Source organism: Lipotes vexillifer, unplaced genomic scaffold, assembly GCF_000442215.2.
Source record: "Lipotes vexillifer unplaced genomic scaffold, Lipotes_vexillifer_v1.1 scaffold211, whole genome shotgun sequence".
NCBI classification, from domain to species: Eukaryota; Metazoa; Chordata; class Mammalia; order Artiodactyla; family Lipotidae; genus Lipotes; species Lipotes vexillifer.
The window spans coordinates 1111222-1121509 of NW_006774591.1; the positions used below are offsets into that span (position 1 = coordinate 1111222).

The 10288-nt window shown below is 44.6% G+C and overlaps 1 protein-coding gene and 1 pseudogene across 1 annotated transcript in view; one reads left to right on the forward strand and one right to left on the reverse strand.

The window, feature by feature from the left end:
• Nucleotides 1-10288, forward strand: part of LOC103082552 (AF4/FMR2 family member 2-like) — a 416027-nt gene that overhangs the window by 64428 nt on the left and 341311 nt on the right. The window lies entirely within an intron of this gene.
• LOC103082274 (elongation factor 1-alpha 1 pseudogene) lies at nt 4799-6190 on the reverse strand (annotated as a pseudogene).

The window sequence follows — 10288 nt, forward strand, 5'->3', positions numbered from 1 at the left end:
CGCTCCGCGGCGTGTGGGATCCTCCCGGACCGGGGCACGAACCCGCGTCCCCTGCATCGGCAGGCGGACTCCCAACCCAACCACCGCCGGGGGAGCCCTGCTCTGCTATTTTGCACCACATTTAACATTTGTAATTACCTATTCTACATTCTTTCCTTCCTCACCTGTGCCTTTACTTTTGCTCCTTCACCTTCTTCATCACCGGTACCCTAACTATCCTTCAAGTTCAGCTCAAGTGCAACCTTCCCTTGGGGGAGCCCTGCTCTGCTATTTTGCACCACATTTAACATTTGTAATTACCTATTCTACATTCTTTCCTTCCTCACCTGTGCCTTTACTTTTGCTCCTTCACCTTCTTCATCACCGGTACCCTAACTATCCTTCAAGTTCAGCTCAAGTGCAACCTTCTCTAAGCAGCCTTCTTGGATTTCTCCAGGGTGACTTTATACGTTCCTCTGTGTTTCCTCTGTTTTATGTTGTGTTCAGAATCATGTCAGTGACTGGCCAGTTATTCTCACCCCAGGAAGCTGTCAGTGCTTGACTTTGTGACTACAGCCTAAGATTTTGCCATAGTATATAGTTGAATATTTCTCTGCTTGAAGGAGCATTATGTAGTTCATCATATATACGATAAAAACACATGCTGTATCCCCTGTATTTTATTTTCTTGGTTGCAGGAAACTGACTGTTTCAAACACTTTACTCAATATTCCCCTAAAGGCATCAGCAGCAAAAATTTATGAACATATTTTTTATTAGAGATGATTTGGATTTTATTCCTAGGAAATGGAGCTAGAAAAATTTTAAGGTCATTAGCCGTAATAATTTAAAATACATAGTTGTTTGAATATGTTAAGCTTTAGCTTTTAGGTTCTCTGCTATCTTTAGCTTCTTCCATTTTATTTTAATAATGATAAAAATAAATCTCACGTTTGTTAACTTTTTCCATTCCAAGGTGTTTAACAAACCTTAGGGGTGCAAGTATAATGAAGTGATCCCTATGCTTGCAACTAGGTTTATGACCCTGAGAGCATTTGGTTACACTTCTTTCTATTTCATTGATGTTGCTCAGAGTCAACAGAAGAATTGGGTTCTAACTTATTAGAAACCCTTGTCAACCCAGTTAACATGTCTTTGAGAATAGCATGTTAACACAGAACCTCCATATTTTTTAACTCTAAAATGTACTTTTATTTCTATTCTCCCTTCTTCCAATAACCATTTGTTGCATAACAACTATGTTTTGGGTTCAGAGCTCAACCCTGGGGATAAAAAGAGCAGCAAGGCTGTCAGAAGTGTATATATCTATATATCTATATCTGTATCTATATAGATATAGATACAGATATAGATGTGTTTATACATCAGTAAGGTAGGTTGTATGTACGTAGTGTCAACCTAAAAATAAAATAGCCAGTTATCTTACCGGCAAAATGAATTTATTCAGGAATCACAGAGGAATTGCAATTTGGGACAAGCAAACTATGGCAAGCTGTAAGCAAGCCCAGAGAACTAAGGAAAGGAGCCTTCTTTATAGAGGAAAGGAGGCAGTTGGGAGGGGCTGTCTTGAACAAAATTCATTGGAGGAGAGTAGGAGTTCAGGGTGGTGGCAGCTTCTCATTGGCTGACTGTGGTGGTCTCTCATTGGCTGGGCTGTTGCTAGGCAAGCAGAAAAATCCTTCTTCCTCCTGCTGGGGTGTGTAAAGTAAGTTTCTTCCAGTTGGGGAATGCAAGGTACACTTCTTGCCGGGGTCTGCAAGTGGCAGAGAGTGCTGGTGCCTGAGAGCTCCCCCTTCGGGGCTTCCTGACTCCACTTTCTTTATTTCTTTTTCACTTTAATTAGTTATTATTATTACTATATACTAGGCTCCCTGCTACATGCTCTACTCCTATAACTGCATTTTTTAAAACTTTTTATTTGTTATTTTGGAGTATAGCCGATTAACAATGTTGTGATAGTTTCAGGTGCACGGCAAAGGGACTCAGCCTTACATATGCATGTAACCATTCTCCCCCAGACTCCCCTCCCATCCAGGCTGCCACATAACATTGAGCAGAGTTCCCTGTGCTATACAGTAGGCCCTTGCTGGTTATCCATTTTAGATATAGCAGTGTGTACACGTCGATCCCAGAATGAGGTTTCCTTTGTTTATTTTTATGTTTCCCCTTTTGATCAAGATCTTTCCTATAAAGCATTGCTGATCAGTCAGGTTTTGGTGGGTTTGCCCCTTGGTTCCAGGAAGGACCTTTTCTGGTTGTCATGTCCCACGTCTGACAGAAAGTACACAGCATGGAAACCACTGAGGCTACATCTGAGTAACAAGAAAGGGTAGGAGGGAGAACTCTCAGGCACCTCTCACTTAAAGTCTATATCTTATCAAAGTCGTAAGTGTTGGAGGTCATTTTGAAACACTGAGCTGATATCACTCTATTTGGTGCATCACTTCTGCAGAGATTTGACAGGCAATAGGTATAAAGTTAAAAAAGTAATTATGCAAAACAGAATGAAAATTAACGTGACAAATCCAAGTTGTCTGATTGTTCTAAACCATTTACCTAGGCCTTGAAGGTAGCCAACTGAACAAATCGAAGGACCATGGAGAGTTAGGTGAAATTTTTTTGTAACCAGTGTACTTGTTCCCTGCTCTTGTGTGGTTGAATATCTACCTTACCAGAAGCATTTATCCATGAGCAACAGGTGGTATTTGCTATTACACAGACACCTCCTGTTCAGCAAGTAGATAATCAAAGGGCTGTACAGTTGTCCAAAACTACTTTAGCCAACGAGTCAAGTCACCATTTGGGGGCTGCTACTGCCTTGGCTGTGGAGTTGGCTAGCTAACCTAATGTTAGGGAGAGATTTCTGATCCTGCCTTCACTGGCGTTTACTTGGACCCATGGGAGAAGGACTTTCCCCACGGGGCAAACCTGGAGTCATGTGTGCCTCCTAGAAGTTCCCATTTAAAGTGGCCATGGAGCTTGAATGCGGAGGGCCAGTGAGAGGCTTCTGATTTGTTATGAGTGGTGACTGGGACGGTTAAATATCCCAATAAGCATTGATCTCCAGTTCACCAGCTATCTAAACATTCATATGCCCATGAGAAATGCCAAGCACCACAGGCAAAAATAAAGCCAGGTGTAGCACAGAGGATTCCAGCTAACATGTGGTTATTGACAGCTTTGTTGGCTGGAATTTCCTGATTGCTATTTTCAAGCCCGGGGTCAGAGGAATCGGGATGACATTCCGTAAGGTACCATCCCAGCCTAGAGAAGTCTTTTCGAAAAGCCTTGAAAAGAGGAGTTAGCTTGTTTGCATTTCCCTTGGGTGCAGGGTAATGGATCGTATTTAAATAAGAAAAAGAGTGCCAAGCTTGAGGTGCTCAGCTGAACTAGTATGGTTAGGGTTGGAGAATAATTGAAACAAGGTATGGGAACACCTGGCTGTAATAGCCTAACCAGATAGTTAACACCAGTAGGCTTGTGAGTGTAACTGACAGTGGCCTTTGGGACTAAAGAGAAATTGGTTACAGGTAAAACCAAGGGATCTCCAACACCATGAACAGATCAGAGTTTCTGGTGACAGATCCAACAGTCGGAAAGGTTTCCTGCTTTCTCAGGAGATTGGGAAATGCAGATAGGAGTATTGTCTTTCCAATAAAGAGAAGGAGAATATAGGGTAAGAAGCAACAGTGAGAAAAGGTATACAGGCCTGGTCTGGTTATGTTGGGAAAGCTGTCTCCTTCAGAGGCTGTGTCCACTTCAGTTCCTGAAAATCTTTATTTTCAGGTCACCAGTTTGTGTGCAGGTCCAGCCAGGGTTTGGTGTTTTCTTTAGATGTGACACATGAATCCAAGGGTCTGCTCCTTGGAGTTTTTGGCAACACAAGGGTTGGTTAATGGTACCTGATAGGGGCCTTTCCAGTGAGCTTGAAGGGACTCTTTCTGGAGGTGTCTTGTCCAATAGGTGAAATCTCCAGGTGGTAAGGAATGATGTTTAAAGTCTTCGTGTCCAGAGAAGATGGGAGACACTGAGAAAAGATTGCTCTACTAGAGCGTGGTTGTTTTCAGCAGAAGCAATTAAGCCTTTATGATTTTGAAGGGTGACCTCCTTTTATGAGTTGTGGATCAAAAGAAGCAGGTGCCAGGTGTATTGGGCATCCTGTGATTATCTCAGAGTGAGAGTTTATCGCTTCTAGAAGGGTTTAGACATGAGACTTAGAAGGACTAATGGCAGTGCCTTTGGCCAGGATACTACAAATGGAAGGGTTTCTACAAAGTTTGCAAATTGAGTCTTTTTTTTTTCTCATTAAACTTTTTTAATGGGTCTCAAATTCTGTGACCGATTTCTGGTCAAGTTGTTTCCATTAGAAAGTATTGATTTTGGGGCTTCCCTCGTGGTGCAGTGGTTGAGAGTCCGCCTGCCGATGCGGGGGCCACGGGTTCGTGCCCCGGTCCGGGAAGATCCCACGTGCCGCGGAGCGGCTGGGCCCGTGAGCCATGGCCGCTGAGCCTGCGCGTCCGGAGCCTGTGCTCCGCCATGGGAGAGGCCGCAGCAGTGAGAGGCCCGCGCACCGCAAAAAAAAAAAAAAAAAAAAAAAAAAGTATTGATTTTAAAAACTAATAACTTAAAACTGCCACACACAAAACAAATGGTCCACAGAACACTCTCCTTTCCTTTTGAAGGTTTTACGATGCATTGTTATCATTAACCAGTCTTTTGCAATTAAACTTAAGTGGCCAGTTGAGACCGTTCTTCCACCACTGATTAAGACTGGGGTGGCAGGTATTGGGGATAACATTCATTTAGCCTTCTGAGCTTTCTGCGCAGACTTGGTGACCTTGCCAGCTCCAGCTGCCTTCTCGTCCACTGCTTTGATGACACCCACAGCAACCGTCCGTCTCATGTCACGAGCAGCAAAACGGCCCAGAGGAGGATAGTCAGAGAAGCTCTCAACACACATGGGTTTGCCGGGAACCGCATCAACGATGGCAGCATCGCCAGGTTTCAAGAATTGGGGGCCGTCTTCCCAGCTTTTTTCCCAGAACGACGATCAGTCTTCTCCTTCAGCTCAGCAAACTTGCAGGCAACGTGAGCTGTGTGACAGTCCAGCACAGGTGTGTAGCCAGCGCTGCTTTGGCCTGGATGGTTCAAGATAATCACCTGAGCCGTGAAGCCAGTTGCTTCCATCGGTGGGTCATTTTTGCTGTCACCAGCCGCCTTGCCACGACAAACATCTTTGACAGACACGTTCTTGACCTTGAAGCCCACATTGTCCCCGGGAAGGGCTTCACTCAAAGCTTCATGGTGCATTTCAGCAGACTTCACTTCAGTTGTCACGTTGACTGGAGCAAAGGTGACCACCATGCCAGGTTTGAGAACACCAGTCTCCACTTGACCCACAGGGACAGCGCCAATACCACCAATTTTGTAGACGTCCTGGAGGGGCACATGCAAGGGCTTGTCAGTTGGGCGAGTTGGTGGCAGGATGCAATCCAGAGCTTCAAGCAGTGTGGTTCCACTGGCATTGCCATCCTTACGGGTGACTCTCCATCCCTTGAACCATGGCGTGTTAGCACTTGGCTCCAGCATGGTGCCACCATTCCAGCCAGAAACTGGCACAAATGCTACTGTGTCGGGGTTATAGCCAACTTTCTTAATGTAGGTGCTGACTTCCTTAACAGTTTCCTCGTGTCTCTTCTGGCTGTTATGGTGGCTCAGTGGAATCCATTTTGTTAACTCCAACAATTAGTTGTTTCACACCCAGAGTGTAGGCCACAAGGGCATGCTCACGGGTCTGCCCATTCTTGGACATACCTGCTTCAAATCTACCAACGCCAGCAGCGACAATCAGGACAGCACAGTCAGCCTGGGATGTGCCTGTAATCATGTTTTTGATGAAGCCTCTGCGTCCTGGGGCATCAATGATGGTCACATAGTACTCGCTGGTCTCGAATTTCCAGAGGGAGATATCAGTGGTGATACCATGCTCACGTTCAGCTTTCAGTTTGTGCAGGACCCAGGCATACTTGAAGGAGCCCTTGCCCATCTCGGCAGCCTCCTTCTCGAACTTTTCAGTGGCTCTCTTGTCGATGCCACCACATCGGTAGATCAGATGGCCAGTAGCGGTGGACTCCCCCGAATCTACGTGTCCGACGACGACGACGTTGATGTGGGTCTTCCCCTTTCCCATTTTTGCGTAGGTTTTAGTGGTGGTTTTCACGACACCTGTGTCCTGGTGGCAAACCCGTTGCGAAAAAGCGCAAATTGAGTCTTAATATTGCTGTTAGTGCACTGGACCAGCCCTGAGGATTGAGGGTGGGAAGCGCAGTGAAAATGCGTTAGGACTGGCCGAACAACACAGACCTGCTGTAATATTTGACCAGTAAATTGGGTCCCCTGGTTGCTGTGGAGCTCAAGAGGGGTTCCTGAGGGTAAGGATAATCTTTCCTAAAATAATTTTAGCCGCAGAAGAGGCAGTGGCTTGTCTACACAGAAAGGCTTAGACCCAGTGGGAAAACATGCAGGCCATGACTAAGACATATTTATATCCATGAGATGGGGGAAATTGAATAAACTCCATCTCCCAAACCTCCAGTGGTCCATTGGGCAATTTAAGGTGTTGCAGAGCACTGCAAACAGGTTTTCCTGAATTATATTTTGGGCAGGTGGGGCAAGCAGAGTAGGCGCTTTTTGTGGCCTTATTGATATCTCCTCACCAGTATTGACTCATAAGCATTATCATTTTATCTGCAGACCAATGGTTTAATGCATATACAGTGGTCAGTAATGGGAATTTTAGAGTCCCTGGCTAGGCTGGATTGTTACTTGGCCCAAACCAGAGTTCTCCCCTTTTATCAAAGGAACAGTTACTAGATTTCCAATCTTGTGTTTCCTTTTCTGGAGCCCATTCTTGGGCTTCTCTAACCAATTTCTCTAGGTTGTTATTTGGGGCAACATCCCTTTGGGCATGACAGAGGTTTGATTTTTCGTTCCTTTGAGGGCAACATTCTTGGCGGAAATGTCATCAATGTGGTTTCCTTTAGCTTCCAGGGAGTCAAGTTTGGAATATGCCCAGGGACCTTAATAATAGCTAAAGTTGCTGGCAAGAGTGTGGCATCTAATAAATCCTGGACATTAGAGCCATTTTAAATTTTAGTCCCGTTAGAAATAAAGAGACCTTTGCTGTTTCCATAGCATTAAGTCATGAGCTGCTCCAGAGGCATATCTATTGTCTGCAGTTTTGCCCTTTGCTGAAATGCAGGCCCACGTAAGATCATGTAATTCAGCCTGTTGGGCCGAGGTGGCCAAAGGCAAAGGTGCCACCTTGATGACTTTAAAAGGAGTTGCAACTGCATATCCAGGACAATATTTAACATTTTCTTTCTTCGAGAACTATTGGTAAGCCATGAAAACTCAGCATTGGTGACAGGAGTTTCCTGTAAATCATCGTGAGGAGGCAAAAGGTGATCTGTCAGAGTCAGTCATGAGGAGTGTTGTCCCTAGAGAAGGGAAGAAAGCAGCAGGGTTAAGGTTATCACAGTGAGAAAGAGTTATGTGAGGCGTGATTGCCATGAGGATTTCGTAGGAAGTGAGATGACTGGCTGAAGTGTGTTGAGTGTGATGAGAATCCAGGAGGGCTCTACTGCATGGGGTACAAAACTGGTGAGAGGGGAATCCCATGACTATCTCTTTGGTGGCCTTAAGTAGAAGGAAAGTGTCTCTGAGGTAAGGAGGGGTATCCTCATACCACAGTATCTATCTGCTGACTGTAGTACCTTATGGGGCGATGGTGATCCCCATGTTTTCGGGTGACTACTCCGAGAGCACTTGTCTCCTTCTCCAATGTAAAGAGGAAAAGGGGAAGTTGATAATTAGGATGTCCAAGGGCAGGAGGATTTATCAAGCTTTCCTTTAAGGTATTAAAAGCTGGGTCATCCAGATCTTCCCAAGCAGTAAGGGTCAGGTTTGCTGTTCTTTAGTAAGGCATATAGAGGCTGGGCCATGAGAGAAAAGTTCAGAATCCAGCTCTAACAATCACTAGCCAACCCAAGAAAACCTCATAATTGACTTTGGTTTTGGGCTTTGGGAAGTTGAGGATGCTATGAAGCTTATCTGGGTCTAGGTGCCCAGCCCTTTTTCCATGATCAGGTGCCCAAAATAATGAACTTGGGTTGGAACAAACAGCCGTTTCTCCCTAGAAACTGTATGTCCCTTTGAGGCTAAAAGCTTCTATAGGTGGGTGCCGTCTTCCTGAAAAAAGACCTGGGAAGGGGAGCAGAGAAGCAAGCCATCTACATATTGTAATAAAGTAGAGCCTCCAGAACATTTTATGTCATCTAAATCAGCTTTTAAGATTTGTGAGATGTAAGAAGGACTTTTGGTAAAATCTTGGGTCATTACTGTCCAGGTATATTGTTGTCCTTCCCAAATAAAGGCAAATAGGTATTGATTAGCATTATCTGTAGGGATGCTAAAGAAGGTGCTACGTAAATCACTCGCAGTGAGAAATTTGCTTTTGGTGGGCATGAAGCTAAAAAAGTATGGGAATTGGGAACAATAGGGTGACAAGGGATGACAGTATAGTTTATGGCTTGGTGGTCTTGGACAAATCTCCATCCTTGGTCATTGGGTTACTTTTCAGGTAAAATAGGGATGTTGCAGGGACTGGTGCACCAGATAATGAGACCCTGGGTCTTATAATCATCTATTGTTGGCCTAGTGCCCTGGAGGGCCTCTTTATTTATGGGGTGTTGGTTAATTCCAGGGAGAGGCTTTGAGGGATCTATTTGCATCTTAATAGCAGGATTCTGCCAATATAAGTTGAGGATTTTGCCCATAAGGAGGGTGGCAGCTGATCTTACAGGGACAAATGATTAGTTTCCTTAGAATTAGCTCCAGTGCCATCAGAGATGGAGCAAATAAAAGATGTTGAAGGGTCATTTGATTCGCTCAGTAGGTGGCTGTTTTGGTTGCTGCTATCAAATTCTAGAATTATTCTCCCTTTTTGGGAGAAGGAAATTCCAGCATGACATTTTTCTAAGAAGTCTCAGCCCAGTAAATGAATAGGGATGGAGGAACTAAGGAGCAAAGGGTGGGTATCTCTTAGAGGGCCTAAATCAAAGGGGATAGGTTTAGAAACAGGAACCCGATGAGCTTTATTTGGGATCCCCGCCATTTGAACCCTCTTAGTATTCTGAGGGTAGGGGCTGTTTAATAACAGTGGGGTTGAGCACTGAGAGTGTAGCTCTGGTGTCAATAAGGTCATAGAGAGATTCATTCCCAATCTGGAGAGTGGTTTTTTTCAAGCCGATTAAGAGGGAGGATTTGGAAGAGCCCCTGTAGTTCCTCAGAGCCCCATCATTGGGGGTTAGGAGGGCATTGGAAAGGCTGGTTAGAGGGCTGAAGGTGTCTGGAGCGTTAAGCTTGTAACAATCTTCTCTCCAATGTCCTGGCTTTTTCCAATAATGGCAGAGACCGGGAGGGTTTGTTTTTGTTTCTTTAGAGACCTCAGTTTGTTGGAGTTTAAAATGGAGGATTTTAGTGGTCTTCCTTTTAGTTGAATCATACAGGGTGCAGGTGAGCCGGATTGCTAAATTAACTAAATTTGGATGGATGTAGTTCCCCATTCCATCCTCTTTTAACTAGAAGAGAAAGATCCTGGTTCAGCCCGTTAATGAACATAGAGTTAAAGGCTGCCTGAGTGGATTCAACATCCAGAGACCAGAATTGTCCTTAGAAATAGTTTGGAGTTGACTGTAATAATTGTGCAGAGGTTCATTTGGGTTTCTGAGTGCAAGTCTGAATCTTATTCCAATCAATAGGTTTTGGGAAAGCCCTAGAAGTTGCCAACTGGAGTTGCCTGGCGATTCCCTGCGTTTGATCATATAATAAAGCATAGGGTTGGTCTCCTGGTTGTACTTCTAAGGACTCTTCTGGATTTTCCCAATTAGCAGTTTTCATCCGGTGTTTGGCTTGACCTTCACTGACAAGCATGTGAACTAGCTGATATAAGTCAGAGAAACCAGGCTGATAAGTTTGAATGTCCATATTAAATTCCTCAGCAAATTTGTGGGGATCCTCAGTTACTTTGAGAAAATCCGACTATAGCTTGTAGTTCAGCTTTAGTCCGGGGAACGTAAGAAATTAGGGGTTTAGCATTTGGATCCTCAGAGGGCCTGATTTAAAGAGGCAGGTTTTAATGGGTTCAGGGGGGGAGAAAGTGGGGAGAAGTTCAGAGAAAAAGGGAAGTTCAGCAAAAGGATTAAAAGGAGGAGCTGGGGACAGTGCA